Genomic DNA, 17,195 nt, shown 5'->3' with positions numbered 1-17,195 from the left:
TGAATTAATGCTTCTTACCAGACCCCACCATATCCACCCAAAAAAAGAGAAGAGGAAGGAATATCAGTAGTGACTCTGGATTTTGGATTTTCCTCTTTTTCCTTTTCTTTATTTTAAGCATCAGAATCTTTCTTTAAAAGAAATCACACCAGGAAGTCCCAAATGTAAAATAAATAAAATGAGAGAAGTAGAGGCTGAGGCGGAGGGCCTGGGTTGCTGATTCCTTACTGTTTCCCAACCTAATCCTGTGTCATCTCAAAAATAATCATCACCTTCATCATTGTTTTAATTTCGATCATACAGACAAGCTTTCCTGCACTCTGCTAAAAGTTGTGAGAGTGATGTCAGAACCAATCATAATGTTCCAGGTGGTCTCAAGTTTGTTCTGATTTTGATTTTTAGCACAAAGCCTGACTCTCAGATTTGTCCCCTGGTGCAGTGAGTAAAAACCGCACATAAGTAGAGTTATATTTTTTAAATGAAAACTACATGAATATATTCAGCTTAAAGTGGCAAAAAGGTGGGAGAATGGCTTACTTCTCACTTTAACCAAATATAGTGGTGAGGCTAAATGTTTTGATTCTGGAGTCATTAAATTCATAGTTTCTAGAATTATAATGCCTCAGTTGGAATCCAGCCTCTATCCTTGTTACCTGTGTGACATTACACAAGACGGTTAACTCTTTCAAAGGCTCTCTTTTGGTCGTCTATAAAATATGGATGATAATAGTGCCCACCTCGCAAAGTTATTATGTGTATTACATGAATATCATTTTTGGTATATAGTAGGTACTAAGCAAATGTTAGATACTATTATCAACGGGCTGCGGTGTTGCACTCTGCCCTAAGGGGATGGCACCAGTAGAAGTGGTGCCCAGCTTCCGTATAGCAAAATGGTACAGAGTTGGCTTTGATGAGCAGTAGACATCCAGCACATCAAAGACTCCTGCAATCAAAACTCTGGCAGCCATCAGGCCTGCTAGCACTACGAGACCCTTTGATTCTCAGAGCAACACAACACAGTGCTGGTGGCAGGAGTGTCTGATGGTGGCCTCCAGAGGCAGTGAAGAACTCCTTCACCTGGTTCTGAGGGTGCTGGAGGGCTCTTTATTCAAGCAGGTCAAGATCTCTGAGAAAGAACAGTAAGATGGCCAGTGTAGCTAGAGTGAGGTGAACAGGGGAAGATGGGAGGAGTGAAGCAAGAGAAATAACAGGACGAAATCATGGGACGGTCCTATCAGCTTACTCTACAACTACTGATTTTTATTTTAATGAGATGGAGAGTCATTGCAGGAATCTGAGAAGTGAAAATCATCTGCTTTGTTGAAGTAAGTGCCTCAGATAAGACTCCAAGCCAAGCAGGCAGCCACACAAGGCCAAGTGAACTGGATATGCTTTGACCTTGGTAGTCAAGCAAACTGCATACCAGTCATTCATGGTGATCTCAAAGTACATGTCACAGGTATTTTATAGTATCCAAATTAATTTTAGAAATCATTAGAAGTACCTGGGTAACTGTCAAACTTCCTTTAAATTCTGTGTTGCTATAGTATTATTTACTGAGTTATTGAGCTGTGAAATACAGGCCAAGTGTAATTAACCACAAAGTCTAGTTCAAATGTGAAGCAGTTGGCAGTTGGTGTTTGGACCATCCATGGGTCACTGGAAGTGCTAATCTACATTGGAATAGCCCAATTTTGATGATACCAGAACCAAGGAAAAGCCTAGAAATATTAGGAAACATTTGGTGACAACCACTTCCAAATTAGACATTTTATGAGATCCTGAAATTTACAACAAAGGTGAGGCCTCACAAAGGCAGGGTGCCTTACCTACAGTAAGTATTTGCTGACTAGATTTTATTTTAACATTAATGTAATGTGTCAGCATTTCTTACTGTCTGGAGCTAAAGCAAATCCCATCAATCATCTTTGAGGCTAGCTCTGTCATAAACACCCCAATGAACTGAGGTAATACTTTCCAAGAACAGGTAATTACATGCCCCTTTACTTTCTCTGCTATAGGAATCTGTTCCAATATCTGGTCACCCAAGAGACGAACAACAGAGTAAATGCTCAGTCAAGGATTAACAGATCGGGAATACTCCTGTGTGTTAAAAGATCGAGTAAAACTTCTACAAAAGTTCTTAAGTTAACCACAGTGTTGATAATGTAGCCACTGTAACATAATCAGTATATCCTGATAGTGGTTCCTAACCAATAGCAACACAAGTCACAAAATTATAGCTTTAAAAACTGAAGCTTCAAAGTTGCCTTGGCTATGAGCATTATAATGAGGAAATTAAAATCTGGAAGGATAGAGAACTGCTACTGGTCTCAAAGCAAGTTAACTGTATAGCTACAACTATAGTCCATGTCCCGTGCCTCTTATGGCAGGGTTTCCTTCATTTCATGATGCTTTCTCCAAAGCTGTATGAATCAGTTAAGGTTCTAGGGTAGCAAGCAACAGAAACTGTCTTGGCAAATGAAAACACAAATGGAGGGATTAATTGGGAGATTATAGGGGAGCCAAAATTGTAAAGAAAAGTCTTGAAACAGATAGAACCAGGTGACTTTAGAGTCTTTACAACAGGAACTGCTGTCAGCCTTGTCCAGATGCTGCAGCTGGCATGAAGGAGTTCCCAACAATTTACTTCTGACCTTGCATAATTTTACTCAAGACTTAAAGTCACACAAGACTCTAATAATGTTATGTGCCTCTTGGTTGTTCTTGAGTGACAAAAAAGAGGATCTTAGGGAAAGAGCCTCCCCTTTACCATTCAGAATAGAAAAACAAATAGAGGGATTTACCACCCCACCAAGACTGCACACAAGGGGGAAAATTAATTATCCTAAATGTAATCAGGGTAGAGGTAGAAAGGGGTATTTGTGTGAGCAGTCAACAACTGATATATGTCTAAAACAAGATAAAATAGATCCATGAGAACTTGTACAACTTGAAGAGAAATGGAAGCTACGTTTTAGAAATTAGAATCCTATAAATTTTGATAGTTGAGCACAATATTCTTTTATTAAGTTGATAAATTGTGTGTCTATTGCAAAAGTGACATGAGTAGTTAAGGACTGATTTATTGGCTAATAATACATTGAATTAGAAATATGGTTAGAGCACTTAAATCAATTTCCATAACTAGGGCATGAAAGGGAAGAAATACTCATAAATTAACAGCCTTCATTAACTATTTTAACTACTGAAGAAAAGGAGGTCATTGTTAACACTGCAAGACAGTAACTGTTTTGAAGATCTACTGGCAAAATTAGGTAATATGTGGCAATCTATAACTAAGTATATTTGAGGTTATAATTATGGGGTTAATCCATAAGAAAAAAAGGATTGATCACAGCGATCAGGTTATCTGGCTGATTGATTAAAATATCATTAATAAAATGATACTATATTATAATGTTACTACAACTCAGCTCAGTAAATATTTGTTGAGTGTCTACTTTTTTATGGACACAAATATAGCCTCGAATAAAGCTTCATTTTTGCCCTCAAAAAGTATTTATACACTTGTGGTAAAGACAAAAAAGATACGTGATGGAAATGTATTTCACCACTTTTATGGGTAAGTAGGAGAATTTAAAGTTTCACCTACAGGCACCACTGCCCCTTTGGGGGTTAATGTTCACAGTCTCTACTGCATTATTCCAAGGGTCCTGGGATTTGGGGGTGGTGGTTGTTTCACTTGGGTCAGTTGATTGAGTATTGCTCAAAGTCTTGTACAGGTGGGGATCATTCTACCAGATGAGCAACAAATGACGTGCTGGCTACAGACTGTTAGAGGGGAGGGTCTCTTTCCCATTCCTGGCATTTTCTTTCATGTTGAGAAAGGCACCACCAGTGTAACACTGCTGTCTCTCCAGCCCAATCTCATTACAGGAATGAACACAGTCACTTCTCTATCTGATAAAATTGGGAAGAACAAACCAGGTATTCTCATGTCATCTCCTCCCTTTTTCCTCTTGGCAGCAAACCTGATTGCCAGGATGAGTGGTAGGAGCTGCCAAAAACCTTATGGAACCCTCCACCACCCTCAGAGGGAGAGCCTGCCCTTCATCCAGCACTGCCAGTGGGACAAAGAGGTGCATCTGACCCTCCCATCTGGGGTTCTGTAAATCCATTTTATTTTACATCTTCGACCCTGAGTTTATTAATAAGAATAGTGATATTGTAGCCCTTGTCAGTTCTTGGCTGTATTCCTCAATTTGTTCAGAGTTCAGGTCTCTCCTGCCATCCCAGATCCCACTTACCTCTGCCTCCCACCAGCTTATATTCCCTCCAGCTCCACCCCTCCTTCACAATAAAAGACCCCAGCACTGAGAAGGACAGCTAAGCTGATGTTTAAGCCACACTGGAATGGGGACAGGACCATCTGTGGCTGCTAACTGTTCGCACTTGAGTCCCTGGTGCTGGTTCCAAGCAGTGCTCACTCGAGAAGATGGGCAGGTGGGGCCAAGCTCTGTCTGGAGGCTGGCTCTGGACCTATCTGTGTGAACCCTCCTCCAGATCTGGGCTCTCTCTGATCCCACCTATTTTTGTCTCCCACTAGGCTATGTTCCCTCCCTCTCCCCTTTCTCCCCCTTACTCTAGTCTAGGGAATGCTGGTTACAAATGGGCTCTCCTCTAACTCCTCACAACTTGTACCAAATCTATTACTCCACATGGTTTCTTCCTATTATCAGGATGTCCAGGCTTTGGAACCCGAAGGTTGAAAATCAACTTCTAGATAAATACATAGCATCAATTCCTTTTTTGGTCCCTGTCTACTCCATCACCCATTCCCCGTGGCAACGAACACAAAATGCTTCGCTGGTAGAATGGGGCAAAGGCCAAGGAATAAGAAGAAATATGGGAAACAAAAGATTCATTCGAAAATATTATTCCACTCCACAGGTGACTAAGCAATTACAACACAACGTCAAAATCAAGACAAGGAAGCCCAGGGCACTACATGCATACAAATGAAGGCCAGATCATCCCTTGTGAGCAAACCACAAAAGGCTACAGGGGAAGAGCACTTCAGGTCAAGGCTTGAAATTGTCAGAATAAAATCTGAGTTCTTACCATGGGTTTCTGTGTGCGTGTGCGTGTGCGTGTGTGTGTGTGTGTGTGTGTGTGTGTGTGTGTGTTGTGGGGATTTTCTTAATTGGATTGCTTACTTTTGATTTCAGAAAATTCAAAACATAAATGTCGGAAAAGAGTATCATGGGCCAGGCGCGGTGGCTCACGTCTGTAATCCCAGCACTTTGGGAGGCCGAGGCGGGCGGATCACGAGGTCAGGAAATCGAGACCATCCTGGCTAACACGGTGAAACCCCGTCTCTATTAAAAAAAAAAAAATACAAAAAATTAGCCGGGCTTGGTGCGGGCACCTGTAATCCCAGCTCCTCAGGAGGCTGAGGCAGGAGAATGGCGTGAACCTGGGGGTCGGAACTTGCAGTGAGCCGAGATCGCGCCTCTGCTCTCCAGCCTGGGCAACAGAGCCAGACTCCGTCTCAAAAACAACAACAACAACAAAAAAGTAGAGTACCATGAACACCCATCATCAAGCACATCACCAAGTTGCATCCATCTTCACATCATAGCCAATCTTACCTTATTTAAATGCTATCTTCTCAGGACCAAATTATTTTGAATCAAATTCAGACTTCTTATCATTTCATTCACAGGTATTAAAGTGTATATTTCTGAAAGGTAAGAACTTTTCTAGCAATACAGAGGGGCTATCTAAATTTACTTTTGAGCAGGCATGGTGGCTCATGCCTGTAATCCCAGCACTTTGGGAGACCCAGGCAGGAGAATGGCTTGAGAGCAGGAGTTCAAGACCAACCCAGCCAACATGGTGAAACACAGTCTCTAATAAAAGTACAAAACTTAGTTGGGCATGATGGCACATGTCTGTAGTCCCAGCTACTCAGGAGGCTGAGGTGGGATAATTTCTTCAACCCAGGAGGCAGAGGTTTTAGTGAGCCAAGAATGCCCCACTGCCCTCCAGCCTGGGTGACAGAGCAAGACTCTGCCCCCGCAAAAATAAATAAGGCCAGGCACAGTGGCTCACGCCTGTAATCCCAGCACTTTGGGAGACTGATGCGGGCGGATCACCTGAGATCAGGAGTTTGAGACCAGCCTGCTCAACACAGTGAAACCCCATCTCTACTAAAAATACAAAAGTTAGCTAGGCTTGGTGGTGCACACCTGTAAATCCCAACTATTAGGGAGGCTGAGACAGGAGAATTGCTTGACCCCAGGAAGCGAAGGTTGCGGTGAGCCAAGATCACACCACACTACTACTCCAGCCTGGGTGACAGAGTGAGATTCCGTCTCAAAAATTAAATAATAAATAAATTTTTCATGTAACAATTGATTAGGTTAGAAAAAAAATCCCATTTCAATGTTAATTCCATGTCTCATTTTAAAAAATCACTAAAAGGGGCTGGGCGTGGTGGCTCACGCCTGTAATCCCAGCACTTTGGGAGGCCGAGGCGGGCGGATCACGAGGTCAGGAGATCGAGACCATCCTGGCTAACACGGTGAAACCCCGTCTCTACTAAAAATACAAAAAATTGGCCGGGCGCAGTGGCGGGCGCCTGTAGTACCAACTACTCGGGAGGCTGAGGCAGGAGAATGGCGTGAACCCGGGAGGCGGAGCTTGCAGTGAGCCGAGATAGCACCACTGCACTCGAGCCTGGGTGACAGAGCGAGACTCCGTCTCAAAAAAAAAAAAAAAAATCACTGAAAGGACAAAAAATCACACAAAAATACAATCCATATCTGTACTTACAGATAACCAGTCACTGTTAAGGTACAAATTGATTAAAAAATTAACATTTATTCAAATAGTCAAAATATGTTGTGCATAATATAACACCAACAACTTCATATACTGTAGTATCATATTCCCTTCATTGCATCAAGAGAACATGAGAAAAATAATTTCCAGTGTTTCAACTTATTTACTTTTAGTCATCTTATTTAACTGAATTTAAGTGGGGCAGTTTTCTCTTTGGCATAATATCAAATCACTGTTCGCATACATCAACTTAACACTGCATATTCATTCCATCTTCCTCCTGGTGCAAATGTATGGTAGAGAGCAGAGGAAAAGCTCCAAATGATTATTTTTTATTTGGGAAGGTCTTATTAAAGACATAGTAAAATTTAGAGCATTGAGTTGTTGAAGAAGAAACAAATCTGGAATTGTTAACCTGTGCTGAATGTTTAGCATGATGCATTAATGCAATCAAAGAAGGCAGATGACCATCACATGATTCACTAGATCCTTTGTATACATATGCACTGGATGATTCCACCATACTTGAAAAGGGAGTGATCTAGTTCTATATCTGTAACCAGGGAAGCCTCAGTTTAGTTTTGGAAGGGCAGTCCCTCAATGCCAGTTATAATTGATAATTTTATGACATGCCCATTATCTATGCCTTCAAGGTTACCAATAGTATTTTTTTTAATGAAAATTTTTCTATACACAAAATGTCTCTTCAATTCTTGTTCTTACTTTAATGGGAATACTTGGCCATGGAAAAATGTCAAGAAAGTATTTCTTATCCCACATTTGTATAAAGGAACCCAACTGTTGTGTATGTTTATCTAATGCCTTCTGTGTGAGAGTAGTTTATAGCCACGTAGAAAATTTTGATTACTGAACATAAGCTGTTACAGTACAGGTAACTGACAATATTTCCAATGGGAAAGTTTTCTAACAAATTAATATACTTGAAAATAATATTGCTTTGAAGAAAGAATGGCACTTTAGTGGCTTTTTTCATGCATTAAAAACCCTTTGTAGTCCAGGCGCAGTGGTTCGCACCTGTAATCTCAGCACTTTGGGAGGCTGAGGCGGGTGGATCACCTGAGGTCAGGAGTATGAGATCAGCCTGGCCAATATGGTGAAACCCCATTGCTACTTAAAAAAAAAAAAAAATTAGCTGGGCATGGTGGCACACACCTGTAGTCCCAGGTACTGGGGAGGCTGAGGCATAAGAATCATTTGAACCTGGGAGGCAGAGGTTGCAGTGAGCTGGTATCCAGCCACTGCACTCCAGCCTTGGCAACAGAGTGAAACTTGATCTCAAAAAAAAAAAAGAAACCCTTTGAAAATCCATAATAATATATCTGAAAAAATCTAGGAAACAATGTTGCCCTATTCCTTAGACTTTCACAATGTAAGATTGTAACAGTGAATCTAGTCAATTTAAAAATTGTCTTTTTATTTTCCTACAGAACTCAGTGATCTTTATAAAATGTCATCCTGGAGACTCAAACAAGCCTTTCCATTCTCAGCAAACATAAATCTACTTAAAGCAGACAGATACAGTTTTAGGAAAATCCTGTGCCCATATGGAACATAGCTAATGTGTACACAATAAGGATTGTAATCTATTTCTCCTCATAATGGCATAGTACTGTCTTGTATGTGATTATTTGTCTTTTTAAATAAAATGACAATCTAGGGCTCCAGTTATTATAATAAATGTCATTTATTCTCTATGAAAGGTAAGAACTTTAAAAATATAATCTCAATGCTATCATCACACAAAACAACTGATAATTTTTTAATATCATTAAACAACCAACCAGTCAGCATTCAGAATTCCACATTTGTATCAATTTTTAAAAATTATAGTTGGCTTCAAATCAGTTTCTAAACAAGGAGCCTCACATACTGTTTTCGTTTGACATTTAAGTCTCTCATCTACAGTTGTCTCCCTCTTTTCTTGCAATTCATTTGTCAATGACACCAGACTGTCCTCAGAGTTTCTCATATTCTGGATTTTGGATTATTAAATTTCTCTGGTGTTTTTTGATATATTTCTCTTTCTAGCTTATTTACTATAAACTGGCAGTTGTAACTAGAAGCATGGTGTACCTTTAATTTTTTTTGACAAAAAAAACTTTATAGGTGGTACTGTAAACTTCCAGTAGGCGTTACATGATTTTCTATTGCCCCTCTGTGATGTCAGCAACCATTGAACATGATGACCTTGATTCATTATTTCATTAGGGGTTTATGTTTGTATTTTAGAGGCTTATAACAAATCTCACAAAAAGAGTTCATATTCTTCTGTGATTTTTTTGGTGGGGAAGCAATATTTCCTATTACCATATATTTCCTAATACTCTGGGGCTAGGGTCCACAGAGTGAGGAAGGGGAGACACAACAGCTTACCTAGCTAGTCTAAAATAAAGCTTCGTAATGTTTCTAAGTGCATCAGTAAATCTCATTTAACAACAGAATTATGATACTCGAAAACCGATGCCTAACTTGAGAATAGAGAGATTTAAATGTAGGTTCAAGAGTAGTTTTACCATGAAACAGATAATTCTTAAATCTTGATGTCATTTCCTTTGTGCTCACTATCAATCACATTCCCTTAGTTTCACTAAATAGAAATTTAAAAATTTACTCAATTTCTGTCAATTCTCATTCTCTTCCTTATATTGATAGACTTTTCCCCCTCTAGTTGAAATTCTCCTTGTCATACTAAAAAAACAGCTGGATTCATTTGTAGACAGGTCCATTAAGAATAAAAAGAATTACTAAACATGAAAACAAAAGACTGCACTATGGAACAAAAGAAGCATATGTATTCCTACCCAGGACATCTGCAAACAGTTAAGGTGTTGTAATAATTCTTTTCTTCTGTGCATCAATTGCTAAGCCACCTGTTAAGTATTCAGTACTACTCACTTGACAATGCAGACTGAGAATTTACACTAAATGAAGAATTGCTCCCAAGACTAGCTCTTTTTAAAATAAGGTTTTGGCAAGATTCATTTCTTGTCTAACAAGCAGTAATGAAAAGAAACATTTATATCACATTTGTTTCACAGATCCAAACCAAGTCCTACAAAAACTTCTTATTTTCCTATACACCTAATTGAAGATAAAAATTCAAATGACATAATAATAATTTGTAATCACTAAGGAATATTAGGGTGAGTGCTGGAGAAGGGTGAGGTGGCAACTGTGAACACAACAGATTTGCCAGTCAAAAATATGGACACCATATGAGGTGCCCAAATTCACAGCTTGGCAGTACATTACAAACCACCCATGAATTTACAATGTGTCACACTTCAAAGAAGCCTAGATTCATTTTCAAGTGCAATCTTTAACACTCTAGGATTATCTCTGATGTCAGTTCTGTTTCAGAATCTGTGACTATTTCTGAATATGCTTAATTATTTTAAAATGCAAGTCATTACAGCTCTTGATTTCAGAAATGGGCACAGAAAATAGCACCATTCTTGATCACTAACTAGTTATTTGTATCCTGCCTTATTCATAAAGGACTTAAGACAGCTTCTAAAGATACATAAAGTTCAGTAAATAAATTAGAAATAAGTGAGAAAAAAAAAAACAAAGATAAAGCAATGAAGATATAAAACTAAGGCAAGAATGAAGCTAGTCCACAAAAAGTGCATGAAGAGATTGTTCTAAGATTCAAGGACATCCCTGAATAAAGCCAAGTGGGATTGGCTTCATGCGAACATTGCTGCTCAGACCTTCATCTTTTCTTTACCTTCTCCCAGCCTTCCATAGATTCTATGACTTCAAAACTTTTATGTTAAAAACAAAAAAATTTTTAAATGGAACAAATAATAAAAAGTCACCATTTTATCTATTTTAGGTCACTGACTTCTCCAATTTCTTTAGAAATATTTTCCCTGATTCTACAGTTAATATAACTTATAAAAGTTCATAAGCAGTCCTTTGAACTTTCCTAAGCCTTTAAAAGAGTTTCCAAATATTCAGGTGTGGGTCATAGAAGTTTTTTTTTTTTATAATGCTGGCAGGGAAAATTCTCTGCACTGCATTCTGACTTCCAGACAGTACTTTAAAGATTACTCTCTGAGGCCTTATACGCCCTTTGCCACCAAAAACTCATTCATCCATCCATTGCTTATTAATAAATTAATTAATTTAACAGATATTGATTGAGTACTCTCTATGTCCCAGAAGTACATTAGGCACAGTGCAGAAGGACTTAACAAATACATATTCTGTATTTAAGGAGTGGGGCAGACATAAGACCTAACCTCAACTCCCTTCTCTGTTCTCCACTTCCCCTACAGGGCTTCCCCAGCTCCCCAGGCTTCTCTGAAGCACAGCATGGCCATTTAACATAGTCCAGGCTGATGAGGCATAAGAAAAACATCAGCTCAAGTTTCTAGCAAAGCTTTCTGGCTGCAATGAAAGACCTAGCCAGAGCAGACTTTGGCTCTGCAGAGAATGAGCTGCCAAACCAATGGTAGCAGCTAATTTCTTTCATCTTGACGTTTTGTATATAAGAAAAACAACCTCTATTTGTTTAGGCTACAGAGAGTCCATTTTTCTGTTACTTGCAGCCTAACACATCCCAAACTAAAATAATGAACTCACAGTCTATTTGAAAAATTGGACAAAATAGGCCAGGTAGGTGGTTCACGCCATAATCCCAACACTTTGGGAGGCAGAGATAGGGGATCACTTGAGGTCAGGAGTTCAAGACCAGCCTGGCCAACATGGTGAAACCCTGTCTCTACTGAAAATACAAAAATTAGCCTGGCATGATGGTGTGTGCCTGTAGTTCCAGCCACTCGGGAGGCTGAAGCAGGAGAATCACTTGAACCCGGGAGGTAGAGATTGCATGAGCTGAGATTGTGCCACTGCACTCCAGCCTGGGTGACAGAGAAAGACTCCATCTTCAAAAAAAAAGAAAGAAAAAGAAAAAAAGAAAAAAGAAAAATTAGACAAAATAGTCATAAAATACAAGACAAAAAGAAAAGGAAAAGAAAATGCTATTACCTCCCAATAAATCATTTCCATCCAGGAAATAATGAAAGAAGAGGTAGGTGAGTAAAGAAGGAGAATAAAAAAATGGCAATATTTTTGCTGTTGTATGTACTCACCCCCAGCAAAACTACTTTAGAAATAACTGAGACAATATCTCCTTAGCAACCAGACAACAAAACTATCATCCTGCAGTACTAGACAACATGGCAGTGGAGTAGGGACCTTAGGGAGAGAAAGCAACAAAGAAGAGCCAATACCCTAGGAAAGAAGTTGTGGTAGCCTTGTGTAGCAGGATTTGGGGGAGAAGAGAATTTTTAGGAAGCTTTGGTAAATGTTGAATAATGCGATTGGTCCTTCCTTTCTATTTTAGACACTTCAATAATGATTTGTATCATTTTGAAGAACTCTTAGAAGTGGATGTACGTTTCTATTGAATGAAATGCTGTGCAAAGCAAACTGTAGGCAACTTCAGGAAGGCCAAGAGATTTAAGTTACACATGCATTATCATATTTTATCATCACAACAACCCTATGAAAGAGCTATTATCTTTTTTTTTAAGTGGGAATCTGAGGCTCAAAGGCTAAGATATTTGCCTCAGCTTTTACCTTTGGAAAGTTGCACAATGGAAATTGAACATACTTTGCCAAAGTATTTCCAAAATACTTTGTAAGTTTTACTAGACTACCATGCTATGTGACCTGGAAAAACAAATTCTTTCTCTTTCTACTATACTATGTTCCCTGAAGCAAACTGGGAATGAGGCAGATTCAAACAGGGTTGAGAGAAAAAAAGAATTCTTTAGACAGGAATTTCCGTGAAATTCGTAAGATAAATAATCAGAAATTAAAAAGGAGGTTTGTTGCTCTGTATAAGGAAGGCCAAAAAAAAGAACCACACCATTTTTTTGTTGTGGTGGTGGTTGTTAGAGGAAAAGTAACTGCACTACTAACTGGGTGACCTTGGGGAATGTACTTCACATGTGAGTCTGTTTTCTTATCTGTAAGATAAGTGACTGTGAGAATTCAATGAGATAATATAAAAAGTACTTAGCTATAGTGACTGACATGTCGTAAGTTTCAAAACTGTTAACTATTATCATCATCATGATTATTCTAATTATTTATCTTTCCCTGCCCCGATCGATGCTCACCAATGAGTGAGAATTTATTGTGTTCCTCTTCTGTTCTTTGAGAAGATTAGTTTCTAATAGATTTCTCTCTCTCTCTCTTTCACACACACACGCACACACACACACACACACACGCACACGATGTGCCTACAGGCAACAGAAAAAAAGTAATATTAGAACAATCTCCAATATGAATGATCTTGGACCATCACCAAGATCAGTAGGACTTCACCCCCTGGCCAATAAATAACACTCACATGTAAGTAATAACACTTACATGGAGTATGGCTTCCAGAGTGCCAAAGATGCCAGTCTTCTGTGGCTGGAAGGAAAGTTATCACACAGGGAAGACTAAAAGCAAAAGGAGAAGGTCACAAAGGAAGGGGCCTCCTATTCTCTAAGAAAGACGAGAACGGATCTTTTGCTGTTTTACTTGATGTTTAAAACACACTGAGTGAGTTCAATCTTTTAAAAAGCATATGGACATGCCATGATTTTTTTTTTTTTTTTGGCAAGCTGCTATACCTGAAACATTTTTTCCTAAAAATGTCTAAGCTGGATTTCCTAAAAATATCTGACATTTTTTCCCTATCAATGTCTAAACTGGCAACAGTTATAAATAAACTCTTTGCTGGAATCCTAAGAATTGATTCTTAAAACTTAATATAGTTGCAGTTAGTGGTTTATAGACTGTTGAATAACTAGCCCAAAAAGGACCAATAAGGCAAGCAATGGGACCAAGAGGGTAAGTGGTAGAAGGCAGGTGGATGGCTTCGTCTATACAAGGCTGGGGGTCTCAGGTTGCCAAGTAGGGCTTGTATGGAGCCAACCATCTAGTGATGAGAGAAATTAACAACTGGCTGGTAAGGATGTATAGCCTTTAATCTGTTCCACTTCTAGTCTTCCAGCTTTCTTTCTCTCTCCTGATTTCAGTCTCTGAGTCTGGAGCCTGAAACCCATAATAGTGTGAACACAGCAATTTATTAATGTAGAAGTACTTTAGATCTTAGAAGTATAATTTCAGAGCTGGGACAGATTTGGGGAGGGGTGATCTTGTTCAGACTAGAACAGTCAGTCATCTCTTCACTAGGATGACACCAGCACGACAAAGACCAGGAGTGCCACCCTCAGGCTGTGGAACAGATGGAGAACTGGAAAAACTGGCTGGAAAGGAAAGTGAGAGAAAGGGAAGGCAGAAAAGAACAATGGATATTAGCTGCAGTGGAGAGTGGCAGCTACAATAATTGCTCTAAGACTTTCTTACAGTGTCTGTGACTTGAAGCCGTATCTACCCCTGGGCTAGATTTTACCTATGCCATTCGACATATGACCTGATATTACAGATATAATAGAAAATTATGTGCCAGGCACAATTGCTAATGCCTTCAATCCCAATAATTTGGAAGGCCGAGGCAAGAGGATTGCTTGAGCCCAGGACTTTGAGACCTGCCTGGACAACATAGCAAGACCCTGTCTCTACAAAAAGTAATAAATTAGTCAGGCATGGTAGCACATGCCTGTAGTTTTTGCTATTTGGGAGGCAGAGGTGGGAGGATCCCTTAAGCCCAGGAGTTTGAGGCTGAAGTGAGCTATAATTGTATCACTGTACTCCAGCCTTGGTGACAGAGTGAGACCCTGTCTCAAAAAAGAAAAGAAAGAAAATGATGGTCTACTTTTTCATGAATCCTACATCCCCAATTAGTTCTTTGCTAGTAGGTAGGGAGTCAAATCATCCTAGACTCTCAGCTTAGACAAGTGGGGTATGTGTGATCTTCCCATGCACCATCGCTATCTCCCTAAATAATACATAATTGTTATTTGCTTAATATCTTACAGTTTACAAAGCAATAAAGCTCCATGGTTAAGACTCTGGAATCAGATAGCCTGAGAGCAAACCTTACCTCTTACTGGTTGTGTGACACGGGGCAAGGTAATTCATCCATTCAGCAAATACTTATGACCATAATGCACCGGGCACTAGAAACATAGCAATGAACCAAACAAAAGTCTTTCTTTGTATCATGGATCTCATACGCCAGTGGAAGAGGTAGACCGTGAACAAATAAGTAGACACAAGCATACTAGACCACTATAGGTGCTAAGGAGAAAAAATATAAAGCAGAGAAGGGGGAGCCGAAAGATTGGAGGTGTGAACTTGCATAATTACATATAGTGACCAGGAAAGGCTTACTAAGAAGATGACTTTTGAGAAAAAAAAAAAAAAAAAAAAGACTCAAAGGAAGGAATCATGTAGATAATTGGGGGAAACACACCCAGGGGCAAAAGCTGCCCAGTGTGATGACCCTAAGTAAGGCAAAAGGTGGTGTCCAAGGTCACAGTAACTGACCTGAGCAAGTGAGGGAGAGAGTGGGGTAAGGAAAGCCCAGAGAGGCAGCCTTATAGAACATAGGGTGAATTTTGGCTTTTACTCTGGATAAGGTGGAAAGATTTTGAGTAGAGTAGTGACAAGATCTGACTTAAGTTTCAGCAGGATTATTCTGCCTGTCGTGTTAAGAATACATCGAAGAAACAGAAGATGGAAACAGAAAGACCAGTTGGGAATCTATTGTAATAATCCAGGCAAGAAACAAGATGGCTTATATTACCTAACACCTCTCTGTGGTTTTTTTTTTTTTTTCCTCTATAAAATGGGCATAGTAATGCTCATAGTTCTGGGTAGGCAGTGCGATGCTGCATTAATAGATGTAAAGCCTTTAGAACAGCGCCTAGCATATAGCAAGCACTCAAATATCGGCTATTATTTGTTCTCATTTGAACCCCTCAATTAGCCCCATTTTATAGATGTAGAAACTGAAACTTAAAAAACTTAAATGAGGCTGGGGGTGGTGGCTCACAACTGTAATCCCAACACTTTGGGAAGCCAAGGTGGGAGGATCACTTGAGGCCAGGAGTTCGAGACCAGCCTGGCCAACATGGCTAAATCCCGTCTCTAGCCAGATGTGGCAGCATGCGCCTGTGGTCTCAGCTACTCAGGAGGCTGAGGCATGAGAATCACTTGACTAGGGAGGCAGAGATTGCAGTGAGCTGAAATCTCACCACTGCACTCCAGCCTGTGTGACAGAGTGAGACCCTGTCTCAAAAAAAAAAAAGAAAAGAAAAGAAAGAAAGAAGGAAGGAAGAGGAAATGAGAGAAGTGAAGGAGAAAAGGGAGGGAGGGAGGAAGGAAGGAAGGGGAAAACTTAAATGAGTTGTCTAAAGTCACAATATCTTGAAAGTGTTACAGGGAGGAATTGAACATGAGTCTTAAGCCTGTGTGCTTTAAAGTGTGACATGTTACTTCTACTTTCAGGGAAGTAATTCATTCAAACTTCCTTCTGGCCATGAACATTTGCTCTGATTCTGTTCATCCGTTTAACCTGTCACCCAACAAGGTCCTGAGCAAACCCTGGGCCACAGAAAAAGTAGGTTTGATGAATGGAAGAAGACAGGGACAGGTTCAGAGTATAGAATGACTCCTAGTTAAAGTAAGCCCACACTGAGAACTTAGAGAGGATAAGCATGAGACACCTTAGGAAGACGGTAAAAGAAAAGACTAAATGTGCGGGCATGTTAAAAAAGCTAAAGAATAAAAGGAAAGGTCAGGTGCAGTGGCTCACACCTGTAATCCCAGCACTTGGGAGGCCAAGGCAGGCAGATCACCTGAGGTCACGAGTTTGAGACCAGCCTGGCCAACATGGTGAAACCCCATCTCTACTAAAAATACAGAAATTAGCCGGGCGTGGTGTTGTGTGCTTGAAATCCTGGCTACTGGGGAGGCTGAGGTTGGAGTATCACTTGAGCTCGGGAGGCAGAGGTTACAGTGAGCTGACATCCTGCCATTGCACTACAGCCTGGGCAACAGAGCAAAACTCCTTCTCAAAAGAAAAAAAAAGAGAATAAAAGGAAAGAATAGAAACAAGAGATTAAATCCTAGAAGAACATTTTACCTTTTTCAAAATCCTGTTCAGGGTTGACCCTGCCTTGTCTTTTACACTCCATAAGTTTCTTGAGGAACTTTGCTTTCGACCTGCTCCCAGTTTTCCACATCTCTTTTAGCATCAATAAAATGCAGACAGCCAATACAGTTGAGAAACCATTAACGTAGAAGAAACAGAGAAAAACGTGGACCTAAAATTAAGATCATTTGAAGAACAAGATCACTGTAATCTGGAGCCAATTAAGAATGCAGATTGATGTATCCTTGAGACAGATTATTCATTCTCATTTTTTACCAGGAACAGAAGACAT

Source organism: Macaca fascicularis, chromosome 11 (assembly GCF_037993035.2).
Source record: "Macaca fascicularis isolate 582-1 chromosome 11, T2T-MFA8v1.1".
NCBI lineage: Eukaryota > Metazoa > Chordata > Mammalia > Primates > Cercopithecidae > Macaca > Macaca fascicularis.
The sequence above is the reverse complement of the archived record's forward strand: the minus strand, read 5'-3'. Positions refer to the sequence as shown.